The 16,114-nt window shown below is 33.2% G+C and overlaps 2 long non-coding RNA genes across 2 annotated transcripts; both read right to left on the reverse strand.

Annotated features, from left to right (window-relative positions):
* Nucleotides 1–606: 606 nt before the first annotated feature.
* Nucleotides 607–948, reverse strand: LOC109158626. Its single transcript, XR_002050422.1, has 3 exons — nucleotides 895–948; nucleotides 733–802; nucleotides 607–645 (listed from the first exon to the last, which is right to left on the reverse strand). It is a non-coding gene; the product is annotated as an uncharacterized LOC109158626 (long non-coding RNA).
* Nucleotides 949–952: 4 nt separating this feature from the next.
* On the reverse strand, nucleotides 953–1,396 carry LOC109158625. Its single transcript, XR_002050421.1, has 3 exons — nucleotides 1,356–1,396; nucleotides 1,095–1,225; nucleotides 953–999 (listed from the first exon to the last, which is right to left on the reverse strand). It is a non-coding gene; the product is annotated as an uncharacterized LOC109158625 (long non-coding RNA).
* Nucleotides 1,397–16,114: the final 14,718 nt, after the last annotated feature.

Below are 16,114 nucleotides of genomic sequence, written 5' to 3' on the forward strand. Positions count from 1 at the left end.
TTTTTTATATATATTTTTTAAATAATATACAACGTCGGCTAATTCTAATTAGCCGACGTTGTATGTTTATTATTTTTTTTTAATATACAGTTTATTTGTCCATTTATACCCAAAATCTACTCAAATTATTCACAACTACAGTACAACCAAAACCTGCTCAATTTCTCACAATCAAAATCAAAACCTACTCAATTTCTCACAACCACATCCAAAACCTGCTCAATTATTACACCACTACCACAGCAAAATATGTAAAATCTAATATTTATAATCAAACAAGTAATAAAAGTTATAAATCTCACAATTTGATACTAATTAATAATACAAGTTAACATTATCAAAACCTAATATCAATTTGTTCAATTTACATACTTAACCATACATCAACAAAGAAGTCGGCCCATACGTCTCTTACTTGATAAATTTCTTGTTGAGTGTAGCTCGATCCACCAACTCTCTCAACAATCTACAATGTTGATAATTATTAAATAATTAGTAAGCTAGCATTTTAAAATTAGAAAGAGAAAGGTATTATATTAAATTACATGCCTTATCCATTCCCGCACATGCTTCTTTGGAAAGAATTTCAAGCATGTATTTCATCACATAATATCCACATGTCGTACTTCCAACTTGTTGAGGACACTACATTTGAATTAAATTACATTTAAAATTTTATTTAATAAAAAACAATAAAATATATGTAGTTTTACAAATGTATAAAATACTTACCAAAACCTTAGTCTATTTTGGTGAACGAGTTGATCCATTGCTTCTCAACAACTTTGCTGAATTGACACACCTAAAATTATAAGAGATTAGTATACATAAATACTTTATGACATCATGCATACTTTATTATTTATACATAGTAATACTTATAAGTTCACATACTTTTCAACAATATCTTTGATGTCATCACGTGGTTGGCCTCCAATTGAATCAAACAAATAGATTTCATTAAGTTGAGGACAAATTGCCATCAACATCCAATGGTCACTACAAATCAATAATGTATTAGCTGTAAGTAAATATAATATATAATAAAAGTGTATTATATATAAGTTATTTTATTTGAAACAATTAAAACTTACTTTAAAATATATGGCGCTAGATAGCATTGTTTTTTGCCATATTGCATGGTGACGTTGATATACCCTGTCTGTTCATCTATAGTATTCGAAACTGGTTGAATGAAATGTGGATCTAAGAAGCCATATGTGGTCTTTGATGCCAAATCAAATTTGTCATAAGACCCCTATTAAAAAATACAATCAATCATATATATTAGTAATATAATAGATGAAATGAAAAATATTATATAAACAAATATAAGTAAAGAACTTAATTATTACCTTATAAAGAACTGCAATATGGAAACATCTAACGTCTCCATCCTTAAAAAACACATAATCTCCAACGGGTCAAGTTGTAAGGGATAGTCAACATCGCCCACAATACCACGCTCCATCTTTATCACAACATTTTCATCAAGTTTGCAAACAATTTTATATACCTTTAGACATCGAGGACTAAAAGAAGTCGGATCAGCTATAGTGAGATCAACAGAAGGTCGTTGCACACCGGAAGCATAAGTCATTTGTACCTGTTCAATATAAGTAACAATTACTATTTTTAAAAAGTAAATTAAACACTATTTTAAAATCCAAAAATTTTGAAAATACATACCTCATCAGCTTCGGTATACAACTCAACCAACTTCTTGGCCAAATAATAAAGTTGTGCAGTGCATCCCTTAACAGTTGAACCTCATCGGTAGGGAAGGGTACCTTTGCACTTGACACGAGAATTTTAGTCACGGTGATCTTCACTTGATCCACATGTATTTGTATCCCGTGAATCCTTTCGGCCTTGTAAACTGTCCCACGTGCAACTTTACGTCTAATGGGATCTTCCAAATACACTTCACATCCTGCTCTTAACTGCATGAATTCATATTAAGAAATAGCAAAATATTTTTAATAAATAATAATAAGATTAGTTATAAATGATTACTTACGGCCGGTAAATCAGCAAAAGGGTCTGGAGAACTTGCTTTTTCACTATGACCATGTGGTTGGACAGCTACACGCATGTCTTCCTCCTGCCTTGATGGTACAGGTTGAGCTGCTGGAGTCTTCATACTACTAATTTCATCCCTCATCTCTTGAATGGCTGCTTGCAAGGATGTTTCATATATGCTCTCTTTGAATTGCTAACGCCTCAGCAACTGCTGTCTTAATCATATCTTTTACTTCTGGTGTAGACGGCTTTGATGACGTTTTGCAGGACCAAAGTAGCTTTTTAAGCCATGTGCTCTACCCACGGCTCTAACACGTCCGTAATGCTCATCTGTACCTATGGCATTAGACAATATATCTTGTCTACCGGACTCAACAAACTCTCCTTGAGAAGCTTGCAATGATAGCAAATCCTAACATATAAAAACAATATTTAATAATGATTACTAGCTATCTTAATAACGTAGAAAATTTTAACATATTACTTACAATCCGCATGAGTGGGAATATCACAAACGCTCTGCAAGACAAGATTATTTAGAAACAAATTAAATACAATTAATTCAAAAGTTTTATAAATAAGTTGTATACCACGATATCATCCCACACCAACGCTTTACTCTCTTCTGGGACCACTTTCCAATTTTTATATGTGATAGGAACTTTGCTCCGTGCAATCAGCGCAAAATAACTTTTGAATTGGGCGCTCCCTGCCCCCAACAGCTTCGTGTTTACTATCAAATTGAACCACCAATTTCTTGTTTGTGTCACCACGCCCAGAAATTAATTTTGTCATAACGGTGGCACCCCTCTTCTTAGCTTTGGTATCAGTACCTTTAGTTTGGGTGGTACTATTAATAGGGGGGTCATTTGATGAATCCATATGCCTGTTTAGCAAAGGAATTATTAGTGAATATAAGGAATATGTGAAGAATGATGATCATCTCCAGCCATAGACTACTTGAGTATACCTCTCTTTAATATAATAGAAAAAACTTGCAAATTCCTTTCACTCAAGAGGAGTTAATCATTAAAGCTTGCTAGTTTATACAGATTCTCTAAATAAATTCATGAAAAAAAAACAAAATGACTACCACTAAATTAAAGGTATACCAACCCATAATTTGGATTATATAAATAAATGCACTCGATATATATATATATATATATATATATATATATATATATATACACACTAACATGATTGTATCAGATTTTATTAACGACTTCTTATCAATCTAGTACAATCTTATTGATATATATTAATCTATGATAATACCGAATACAAAAGATATGAGTATCTGTTTTTTTTTGGGGGGTTGATTTCCCATTTCCTGTAGGTGGTCTATGGTGGGCCCACAGAATGGGATTCAGTATGGGCCCTTTGCTCTTCCCCAGAATGGATTGCCCATAAATCTTTATCTCAAGGATTCACTCAACTCATCAGTCATCACATTAAGATATGCTTCAAGAAAATCTAGAAAAAAGTACAAAAATTCCCCATTTCCATGATATTTATTTGCAGTAAAGTGAGGAAGAAAGCAACGGCATCTGCAATTCTAGACCCCCCTGCTATTGATGGCAAGTGATAGCAAGAAGAAAGATGAATGCATTCATGCTGAAAATCACCATTGTTAACACCAATGAATATGGCAGGGAGAGATCATAGAAGAAACTATTTGCAAAGACAGAAGAAGAAGAAGAAGAAGAAGAAGCTGTACATGATAAGTTACAGATTTCAATTACTACAAACTTATTATGGGATTAGTGTAGCATAGTTAGTCAAATCCAAATTTACTGTTGATATAATGTATCAAAGTCCGCAAGGCAATATGTATTCACAAGTTCCTGGCAATATATATACATAGTCCTTTTTCAAGCCATGAAATGAATGAAAGAAAGAGAAAAACAAAAACACCACGTACCTTTCACTCTTTCCTGTCAAAATCACCTCTCTAGAAAATAATATATTGTTGGAAAACAAAAGAAAGAAATTCCTCCGAATAAATCATGAAAAAATAAACTGTTGCGGAGTGGGGTTTTGTTTGGTTTAGTTTTGTATTAAGAGTGGTGTTAGTGTGGGAGTCAAAGCCGCTGTTGCTTGGGGGATTGAAGAGAAATCTGGGCTCGTAATACTGCGGGAGGATGTGAAGAATGCTGTAGCAAAGGCAATGGAGAAGAGCGAAGAAGCAGAGAGAAGAAGGGAAAAGGCAGTAGAGATTGCAGAGATGGCAAAGAAAGCCACTGCAGCGAAGAGGGATCATCTTATCTTAGTAAGCTTTAATCCGAGATGTAATTCAAGAAACTAGCAGCTTTTAGCTAGCAACCTGGATGGTATACAATTAGCAATTCCATATTTTCATTCTCCCAGGATTATTCAATTCGTAGTTTCATGTTTCATGTACATGTTACTTTACTATGTATAATTTGTGTGAAAACTGCACCAAAACATGCATGTTTTTCTTAATTTTGAAACAACCTCATTGATTTATTTTGATCATGGAACTGTACGTTAAGCCATTAATTTCTTGCATTATTTTCACATGCCCAGCACATCTTGCAAACCCTTTTGTAGTACAAATAGCAGCAGATTTTGTTTTACATACGACTATACGAGCTAAGCAACAAAAAATATAGCAGACAATTATTTTAAGATTATTGGCCAACTGTAATCCAAGACTATGGCTAAGCAACTTTGGATAGCAATACAAAATAAATTATATTAGGAAAACATTAGCACAAAATTAGGAAAACATTAGCACATGAGAGTTAAGTATACCCTAAATTTTACTGCAAATTAAGCAATTCTTAATTTTCTGAATTATCTTCTTATTAATAATGCTTGGTCTAAAACCTAATATATAACTAAATTAAACATGACTTGTGAAACCTAATGCTCCCCATGTTCTTGAATTAATAATAATACCTACTGTACACCGGAAGAAATTACCATTGTTACTCTTCAGAATTGATGACTGAAGCCATAATAGCTTCAAGAAATCACAAACAAAAACAATAAACAAACACTACACACTAGAAATAGAATTAACAGCATGAAAGAGATAATAAAAAATTAATTAATAATAATTAAAAAAATTACCTTCAACGGCAGCGAAGAGGTGGACGGCGGTCGGGGGAGCAGCGGACGACGGTGTGGCAGTGCAGCGGACGGCGGGGAGGCTGAGCAGCGCGTCTGTGTGTGGCGGAGCGGCGGCGGCGGCAAGCGATGGCTTGGGCAGCGGTGGGCAGGTGGGAGCGACGACGAGGAGGCGGAGAACCGACGCGAGGCTACGGCGGAGGCGGAGAAACGACCCGACGGAGCGATGACCGGCTGTCGCAGCTGGGCGGTGTGGCGTTGGCGGTGGCGAGGGCGGAGAGAGGCGGTAGCGATGGGGAGAAGAAGAAATTCGAGGGCGAAGAGAGACGGAGTGAATGAAATTCGAACTGCAGATATGTTTTTAATAAATATATAACGTCGGCTAATAACAACTAGCCGACGTTGTATCATATTTATTTCTTTTATTTTTTTTTTTATTTTTACGATTTAACGTCGGCTAATAACGTTTAGCCGACGTTATATCTAAATTATTATTATTTTTAAATAATAAAAATATACCCTACGACGTCGGCTAGACAGATAGCCGACGTCGTAGGGTATTTGTTTCTTTTATTTTTTTTATTTTTATATATAACGTCGGATATTTGTTAATAGCTGGCGCTATAAATTTAATAAAAAAAAATTAAAAACTCTTTAACGTCGGCTATGTATATAGCCGACGTTAAAGGCCCGACGTTGTATGCGAATTCTGTAGTAGTGTCAATACCTGTACCTAGGAATCTTATCTTTTACTATCTGTTTATCTGTAATTTTTTTAGTAGTTCTCGTATGCCTTTTTTTATTTTCATTATTTGCTCCTTTAAATATGCCTACAATGATTTTTTTTTTTTTGATATTATTGTGCGTATATCATTTTGAATATGAATTACCAATTCTAGTTTATATATATATACGTGTATCTTTGATTCATTAAATCATCAGGTACTTTTCATCTTTCATATTCTTTCTCTTTTCTTGTTCGTTTATTTTTTATCTTTAAAATTGTCCTTATCATTTAATTTGCCTGGATTATTCTTTATGTTTTGTTTTTGACTGTTTCTGTGTGTTCACTAAATGTCCTATCTACGTTGTTTTGGCTGCTTTTGATATGGTAATCCTTTGATTATGTCTTTTTGTTGGTGTTTCTTGTGTTAAAACTTGGAATTGTCTAAGGTTGCTTGAATGGTAAATTTGCTGCAAGTTGATTAATATTCATAGCTATGTGTTTATGTGAATGTACCTATTGATTTACCTGCATGCTCCATAAAAGTGTTATATGTAATCTTGCTCTGTGTTATTTGTTTAGTCCGGTCATGATCGTGTGTGTTTTTGTGTGTGTGTTTTTCGTGCTATCTGTTATGAATCTATACCTGATTCTGCTTTATATGAATTTGTGCTTGAATCTGCTTTACCTAAATGGGTTTACTACTTGGATATGCTTTATTCGTCTTATCTGCTCCAACTTGATTTGTGTGTAGTCTTTATGTGCTTATGTGTTATTCACTTAATTATTATCAAGTTCTGCGTTTCTCGTTTTTAATTTTTGTGCAGGTTCCGTCCAATCGGGCACCCCGTCAGACTCAGTCACTAATTTTGATGTTCACCACTCTTTTTGTCACTTATTTGGCAAAAAAAGAAGAGTATGGCGTAAGGGGGAGTTTTTGGTAACTTTTTGTTGAAATAAGGGGGGAATTAAGAAAGGGGGAGTAGTAGACAATAAATAGTTTAATGAAGTGGTGTTTTGGTGTTTGTGACTGCTGTTGATTTGCTATCGTGACTGTTGGTACTATAGCATTTTTGTTGGTAATCTCTAATCTCTATTATGAAGACAATATTATCTCTTTCTTTATATTTTGGATCATCTGAACTATTATTAACTACTGGATATTGGAGTTCCATTGGATTCTTTATCAACACTGCTTGTTTGGTTTTGTCTACTGTGGATTCTTGGATGGAATATGGTCCAAAAGAGCTTTGGTAATTGTTTATTTATTTCTTATCTTAGGTTATTTTCTAGCACACATACTAAGGGCTTTTAATAAAAATTAAGTTATTTCTCTTGTTTGCCCAAAGTATAAGATGCTATAGTTTTTGCCAAATAAATTGTCAAAGGTGGAGATTGTAAGTGTACAATGTTAGTACACATTAAAACCTTATGTTGGCTAATTTATTTTGTAGAACTAAGTTAGGCTAAGCTGTTGGACCATTTCGCATCATATGATATTCATTTTGAATGGCTCAAATTAAAAGTTTATTTGTGAAGTAGAAGTCAGCAGAAGATTTATTTTCTTGGAGCTAATAATCACAAGGGAAGTTCAAAATTATAAGTGGATGTGATTCTTTTGAGCTATTAACGTGGATCAAGGTGGGAAGGAAATGTTGCTATAAAAGGAAGCTGCTCATAATGGAAACTTACAGTTTTTCATATGCTAAATTGAGAGGAACGAACTTCTATATATTGTAGTACTTATAATCAGTTTACTACACTTATTTTATGAGTGATTTCATTTGAGTTATACAGTCTGTATCTGGGTCAGCAGAAGTATCTCTTGAAGATAGTCACGGCATGCACGTGCAATCCTGAGTAGATGTTAGAAATGTGTTGTGCATGTGGTAGTAACGGTTGTTAGCCTTATGTACGTACTTCTTGTAAAACTCTTTGGTGAACATCTATAGTGGATTGGGCAGACGTGGGTTGCACCACAGACGTAGGAGAAGCGCTCCGAATTGCGTAAACAATTATTGTGTTCTTGATTTATTTTCTGCATTTACTTTTTGTTATTTATTATTTATAAATAACCTAATTAATAGATATGATTGTTGCTTAAAATAAAATCAAGTAAAATTTTAGTAACGTCTTGCATTCAAGATTCACGGCACAATATCATGTTTTCCCAATAGTTTGGAGCTCTCAAAGCTAAGAATATAATAGAAAAAATATATTAAAATTGTTCTCCCCTTGTCTGGTTACAAAAATAGTATTTTATACTAACTATTTTAGGATTACAATATTCAAATAGTTACGAATGAAATAACTATATGTATCCTTTCATCGCATGCCTTTCACAATCTTCATTGATATAGCATCAACTCGAAATCTGATGAACACAACTAACTCTAAGTCTCTAACTCACCAAGGCCATTGGAGATATTTAGATGGATATGATTATCGAACAATAACAGCTTGGCCATTCACCTCTTCTTGCCTCAAACTTCTTCTTGATGTTGGTTTAGTTCAACTCCGAGGTTAATTGTCAAGCTGGTAGGGCCCGGGTAATGGGGTAATTCCCCCAACAATCCTGTAAATTCATTATCCATTTAGGGTCCGTTTGGAAACTCGTAAAATGATTTCTGAAAAATGTTTTATGAAAAATGAGTCATTTTTCAGAAAATATTTTCCTTTCCTATGTTTGGCTACACAACAAAAAATTATCTTTGTGTGTTTGGTTCATTTTTCAGAAAATGAGCACGAAAATAAAAAGTATTGAATATTTTTAAATTTTAATTATTTGATACTTTTGATAATATATATATATATATATATATATATATATATATATATATATATATATATATATATATAAGATCATATGAGAACACATGCTTAGGTAAGAACGTGAGAACAAATCGTGTGTACCATCTAATATTTTTTAATGGTCTAGATTAGATTAAGTGTGTGCGAATGCGCATTAAATGTGTGCAAATGCGATTTAGTGTGTTTGCACACATTTAATGCGCGTTCGCACACACTTAATCTAATCTATACCATTAAAAAATATTAGATGAATGCAAATGATGTGTTCTCATGTTCTCACCTAAGCACATGTTCTCATTGGAACACTACTTTATATATATATATATATATATATATATATATATATATATATATATATATATATATATATATATATATATATATATATATATATATATATATATAAACATTTTTTAAAAATGTAATTTTTAAGTATAAAAAAATGAATATTATTTGTAGACTTTACTAATTTTTTTTAAAATTTTGAATTCAAAAAAAAAAAAAAAAAAAAAAAAAGTCTGCGGGGCCCGTCACCCCCGCATGGGGCGAGCTATGGTTGCATGAACCCTAGCCCACGGGCTTGGTGGGCCGACATGCAAAAGCCCATAAAAAATTAGGCCCAAAAATTTTTGCATGTGCATCACTTGGAAAATGACTTCCCCAAAAAAAGGGGAAGTCATTTTACCCCAAAACATACCTATTTTCCTTTGACTAATGCATCATTTTCTATTGACCTCATTTTCCTCCCTCTTGACAAACACTGAAAACTCGAAAAACATTTTCCAGAAGTCATTTTCCAGGTTTCCAAATGCACCCTTAGTTAAAAATGGCCCCTGCGGACTATGGAGCTGAGCCAGCATTATATTTGTGTTCGATCATGTCTTTTTGTTCAAATTATTGTTTCTATCAACTTTTTTTTTTTGGTTGATGATAGAGACCCACAACTACTATATTATAGGATGTGTACTAGATAAATTTCGCTTTTTCTTAAGAGTTTACAAACCACACAAGAAAGGTAACTACACTAGAAAGACCCTAAACAATAGACTCAACCAAATTAAAAAAAAAGTGTTGACAATCAATAATCAAATTCGTGACATTTAATTAGTACAAGAATCAAACTGCACACACTAATGTTTGTGTGTGTGTGGGGCTTTGTTATGTTTATATAGGATAACACTATGATAATTAATTTTCTCAATAAAGTTATTCCTAGCAAATGTATTCACAATAATTACTTTATAAGAAAATTAGTTTCTAAAAAAAATATAAAATGAATGGTTAAATTCCATAGGAAACAAATAAAGGAATAAATCATATTCTGTTCTTTGGTTGGTGAAAAATATAAGGACTTCATAGTGAATTTTAAATGTATTTGAGATATTATAATTTATTTTGTGTGACAAATAAAATGTATTTGTTGAGCATAGTGTGTGACTGTGTGGTAATAGCTCTTTGACAGTAGGTTTATTTATAATTGTTGTAAAATTTTAAATACAACTTGCTCGTCAGTCGTCATGTATCCCTATTTATGGTTGCACATTCTTTTCTCATCTCATTACCCTCGAAAGTAACTGGAGATTTTTATTTATTTTTTATTGAAAAATTGTAATCTTAGACTAGTTTTATTAAATGATGTAATCAATTCTAGGAATTGAACCAGCTTGTGGCAATGTCATTATCTCCCTATAATGCAGGGTGTTGATTGACAAGGATTTCAGTCCAAAGGTATTGAATGAATCCACTTTCTCAGTCCATAAAAATGGCAATGCCAATAGGCTACACAGTCACAATCAGTCATTTCTTTCACATAATATTTTCAACATTGATCTTTCCCAATTCATTTTCCTGAATTAGAAATAAATACTTATAAGCGAATGCCTAATTGATAACTTGGAATGATTTTCGTCACAATCAGTCACTTTCTCGTCCTTCTGTCTGATCTTTGCTTCCGACTACAATTTCTGTTGTAAAATCTTCAAACTACTGTTTTAGAAGGCAAGAAACAATAGCTTTTTGACCCACCCAGCACCATTAAAGATTGAGTTTTGTCGGTCATAAAATGGAGTGAAAAGATACACTACTTTTAGTCATGACAAAAGTTTGTGCAAGACCGTCTCATAAATTATTATCCGTGCGTGAGACATGAGGGGTCTATTATTAATAATTGATATATGTATTATTTTTAGTCAATATTGCTTAGTCTAATTTGTTATATTTTTCTTCGTTCAAAATAGGTTCAGAGTGGTTCAGCTTTATGCGTTTGTAATTTATTTATGGGCAGTACTCAAAAAATTTATTTATGAGCACCAAATATATTAATTACATATGCATAATCTGAATATTATTTTAGACCAAGGTATAAGATAAACTCTGACTCATGGCATAAGCGTACGAAATGAACGCACTGATGATGGCACATGCCCAAATGGTTCAATAGGCCTAATGACAGTGAAGTCCTGAATGATATTTTAGTTTTAGTTCATAATCAAAGATCTTGTGGTCAAATTGCATAATTATAGATTTTTTAAATGAGAAGTCATAGATTGAATAGAGTTTTTTTTATACAATTTCTCTCATTATCCCAAAGCAAAACAAAATAAAAAATAATATTTTACTCACTCAACTACCTATTTTTGAGCTAAGTTTGAATTTCTTTTTCTTATGATATATAGTGTTTTGTATTTAAATTTATTGATCGATGAGACTAATTAAGTAACCCCAGAGAATGTATATTGCCATCATCCTTACCCAACACATTTGATATATATAAGGTATATCCAAGAGTAACTCGTATCGATTTTTCTTATTCATATGATAGAATTAATGTGCACTATGAATTTGAATTATTTCTTCCAAACTTTAATTTAGAGCCCCATGGGCCACGGATCCATAATTCCTACATGGAAACAATAAACTAATTGCTGAGTTTGATTTCATTGTCTTATAAGTTTTACAAGATATATTTTTTCGCCGGAAAATATTTGAATTTTTTTTGTTTTAACTTTTTGGAATAAAATATTTTCACAGTCAAAGAACTATTTCACGGATAAGATTAAAGAATGCCACATTCCTAATTGACAGCTAACATTTCACAGAACAACTACTTTGACTGTGAAAATATTTTATTCCAATTCCTCATCCCACGGCAAATTATGCTGTGCAACCGTGTGCACCATGTAAAATTGAATCCATAATTTTTGTACTATAAATTCATAATTTTTATACTATAAATTCATAATTTTTGAACTCTATATTCATAATTACAAAACTCTACATTCATAATTTTCGATGTTCATATTCCTAATTGTTGAACTTTGTATTCACAAATCACTGAACTATATGTCCATAATTTGATAACTATACAGTTTAGAAATTATGAATCTACAGTATAGAAATTGTGAATCTATAGCATAGAAATTATGAATATATAGTATAGAAATTATGGATCTATAATATAGAAAGTGCACACGGTTGCACAGCATAACGCTCCTCGACCCATATATATATATATATATATATATATATATATATATATATATATATATATATATATATATATATAAAATAGAGATCAAATTCAATAATAGGCTTCAAGTAAAAGATGGGGTTTAATCTCAGCTTTTGATTTAATTAAAATCAACAGCCTAGACTGAAGAAAAAAAAATTGTAAAAAACGCGGTGGTAATTTGGTCTTTTTGCGTATCGGTCAAACTTAAGGTGCGTCGTTCTCCTTCTTAAAGTGCGTCGTTTTCCTTCTTAAGGTGCGTAGTTTCTATGCTTAAGGTGCGTCAGTTTTTCAGTTGAGAACTTAAGGTGCGTTTTCTGTGTGAAACTGTAAGGTGCGTTAGCCTAACGCTTTTGGTGCGTCTTTCCATAGCTTAAAGTGCGTATATTTAAAGCTTAAGGTGTGTCACTTTTTAGTTTAAGGTGCATCAATTTAAACTTAAGGTGCGTTGTTTTATACCTTAAGTTGTTTGGTTTTATAACTTAAGGTGCGTAGTTTTATATCTTAAAGTGCGTAGTTTGAGACAATTGATTATTTGCATATATGCATGATGGCAGAAGTGCGTTTTTTACAAATAATTTTTCTTGATTTGAACCGTTGATCTATATTAGATCAACGGCTCAGATTTCACCGTATTTTTCACCTATGAGAGTCTTCGCACGTGAACTGCTCCCTATATATATGTATGTATATATAAATTTGATTTTTTTTTTGTTTAATAGTACTTTTAGTGTAATTTCTAAATATATAAATTTTGTATATTAATACTAAATTTAATATTATGAAGAAATGAAATAAAAATAATTTTATTCAAGCCTCGTTAACCGAAACAGACACACAAAATGAGACGGAGGGAGTATACATATTTAGTCGGGTCACTTAACACAATCATTATTTTGTCTACTGTAAAATAATGTACATTTAGTACAAAAATAATGTACATTGTATTCAGGGGTTGTACATTATTTTTGTTCTGAGTGTATATTATATTATATAATGTACATTCAGTACAAAAATAATGTACATTTGGTATATTAAAATGTACTTTTTGTTATGTTCCACACACAATAATTTGCCCACTTCACATTCATTGTTCACTGTGCTTACCGCTGCTCTCCCCTCACTTTAAGAGGTTACTCCTACACTGCCGCTGGTGAGACTCGATCTTTGATCATTCTTTTCAAACTATACCCCTATGACTAGTTGAGCTGCTCATGCAAGTTTCAATAATTATGAATCTATAGTATAGAAATTATGGATCTATAGTATAAAAATTATATATCTATAATATAGAAATTATGAATCCAATTCCGTGTGCATCTTGCATGGTGCACACGGTTGCATAGCATAACGCTACAGATATATCTAGCTAAATTGCTTGCTCTAGCTAGCTTTCTCTAATGGAAGCCGCCATAATCAACTTCTTTATTTGTTGACTTATATGAGTTAATTCTCAAAATGGTCCTCCGACTATGGTCTTTTTTCAAATTGGTTCCTTGACTTTTAATTGCACGCAAAGTGGTCCTCTGACTATTGAATTTTTAGCTAAAATGGTCCTCCGTTAGTTTTGGTGTTAAGTGGGTGTTAAAATGATGGATAAAATTGGTAATTTATGGTTTTCACTATAGTCAAAGGACTACTTTGGGTGCAATTAAAAGTCAAAGGGCCAATTTGAGAAAAGGTCATAGTCGGAGGACCATTTTAGGAATTTTCTCTTTATAGTTCAAACATGATTTATACTCATTTTGATTAAAAGGAGTTGATCTTGTACTTATTTTCATTTTCTAAATAAATAATCTTTTTACTTTAATTGTTAGCTAGAAATTTTTTTTTTAAAAATAATTTTGATTATTAGCCTAGTACTTATATATAGTTGTACAAACTAACATTAACTTTGGATCAACTCTTTATTCAGGAATGCTTGAAATTATGTATTTGGATTTTGATTTTCTATGATCATAAATAGGCATACATATAATGACAAAACTATTGTGAAAAATTACAACCAAATGGACAACAGATATAAACCATTGCTTATTAAAACAAAAGAAAAAAAAAGTTAAATACAAACGGGTAAGAAAGATAATAAAAAAATCATTGTCTATTACGAAAATACAATATTGGTTTATAGGGGTAGGGGTAGAACCAAAAATGTTGGTCACTGGAGGTGAAAAATAAAATAAAAAATTTCAAATCGTGATAAAAGAATATTTATAATAAAATATGAAATGGTTGTAATAAATTGTATATCATCGCTATTTGTTGAGATTAACAAGAACAAGAAACAATAATAATGGCAAATACGGTAAAGAAGACAAGATTTACGTGGTTCGGCAATGTGCCTACATCCACGGGAGTGAAACAATACTCTTATTCATAATGATGGTGAGTGTGGTGACAAAACCCATTAGGGATACAACCAATATATTAATAGGCATCTAATCCCTATACAATGGGTCTACCCGTTTCACTCCTACTCCTAGTATAAGACAAACTCATATTCCTAATCCATATATGAGACAAACTCAACAATCTCCACCTTGGCGAATATGGTCTTTAGGAGAAAAGATAACTCAACAAATCTCCACCTTGACGAATATGCTCTTTAGGAGAAAAGACTTATCTCACCATCTCCAACTTCACATATATGCCCTTTAGGAGAAAAGACTATCTCCACCTTTGCAAATATGCTCTTTAGGAGAAAAAGATAACTCAACAAATCTCCACCTTGGCAAATATGTCCCTTAGGAGAAAAGACTTATCTCACCATCTCCACCTTCACAATATGCCCCTTAGGAGAAAAAAACTTATCTCACATATACACATGGGTAGGAACAACCATGTTCATCCCAACTAGCCAGCCATATGCACCACGTAGCATCAAACGTTTTTCAGCATGTACACGAACCGCTTTGTCCCAAGCCATTCGCCCCTCAGCCGTCGACCTGTTATACCAGCCGCGACTCATGCTTACTGTCCCGTTTAGCTGAGCTCCTGCATCTAGCCCATACCAGGTCCATGTCTCCTCCTGGTATCCACGCTGCCCCTAACACAACAGCGCCCCTGCAAGGTCACACTAAACTCGTGTGCCTTGTCCAATGCTCCACTAACCAGCAATTACCACTGGTCAGCAACACGCACCACGTAGCATCAAACGTTTCCCCGTGCATGTTCACGAACTGCTTCGTCCCAAGCAATCCGTAACACCAAGCCATATTAGCCCAGCTCATACCAACTGTGACTCATGACAAGCCCAACTCATACCGAGCCAATATTGACCCATATCGATACCAAGTCCACGACCCCTCCTGGTATCCGCGCTGCCCAACACTACAGCGCCCCTCACCACCTTCTCATCTAGCATCTAGAAACGCCCAACAAGTCCAAACAATGTTCGAACTTGTTACTAGTTACCGCTAGAACATCACCTTCACTATAATAAGATTCATCAGCATGTACCACGTCCGTAGCTTCCTGCTTCTTCAACTCCTTCCAATCAGCCTCTTCCAGATTTGCTGGATTTTCCGCCCTAAGGTTTTCAGAAGGCCCTGATATGCCAACAAATCCTTTACCCTAGACCGCCATAACCCAAAATTCCCTATACCATCAAACTTTGATACCTCGAATTTTGTACTTGAACTAACCATCTCAACAGTGCTCTGATACCATTTTGTTGAGATTAACAAGAACAAGAAACAATAATAATGGCAAATAGGGTAAAGAAGACAAGATTTACGTGGTTCGGCAATGTGCCTACATCCACGGGAGTGAAACAATACTCTTATTCATAATGATGGTGATTGTGGTGACACAACCCATTAGGGATACAACCAATATATTAATAGGCATCTAATCCCTATACAATGGGTCTACCCGTTTCACTCCTACTCCTAGTATAAGACAAACTCATATTCCTAATCCATATATGAAACAAACTCAGCACTATTAATATA

This window comes from Ipomoea nil, unplaced genomic scaffold (genome assembly GCF_001879475.1).
Source record: "Ipomoea nil cultivar Tokyo-kokei standard unplaced genomic scaffold, Asagao_1.1 scaffold2826, whole genome shotgun sequence".
NCBI classification, from domain to species: Eukaryota; Viridiplantae; Streptophyta; class Magnoliopsida; order Solanales; family Convolvulaceae; genus Ipomoea; species Ipomoea nil.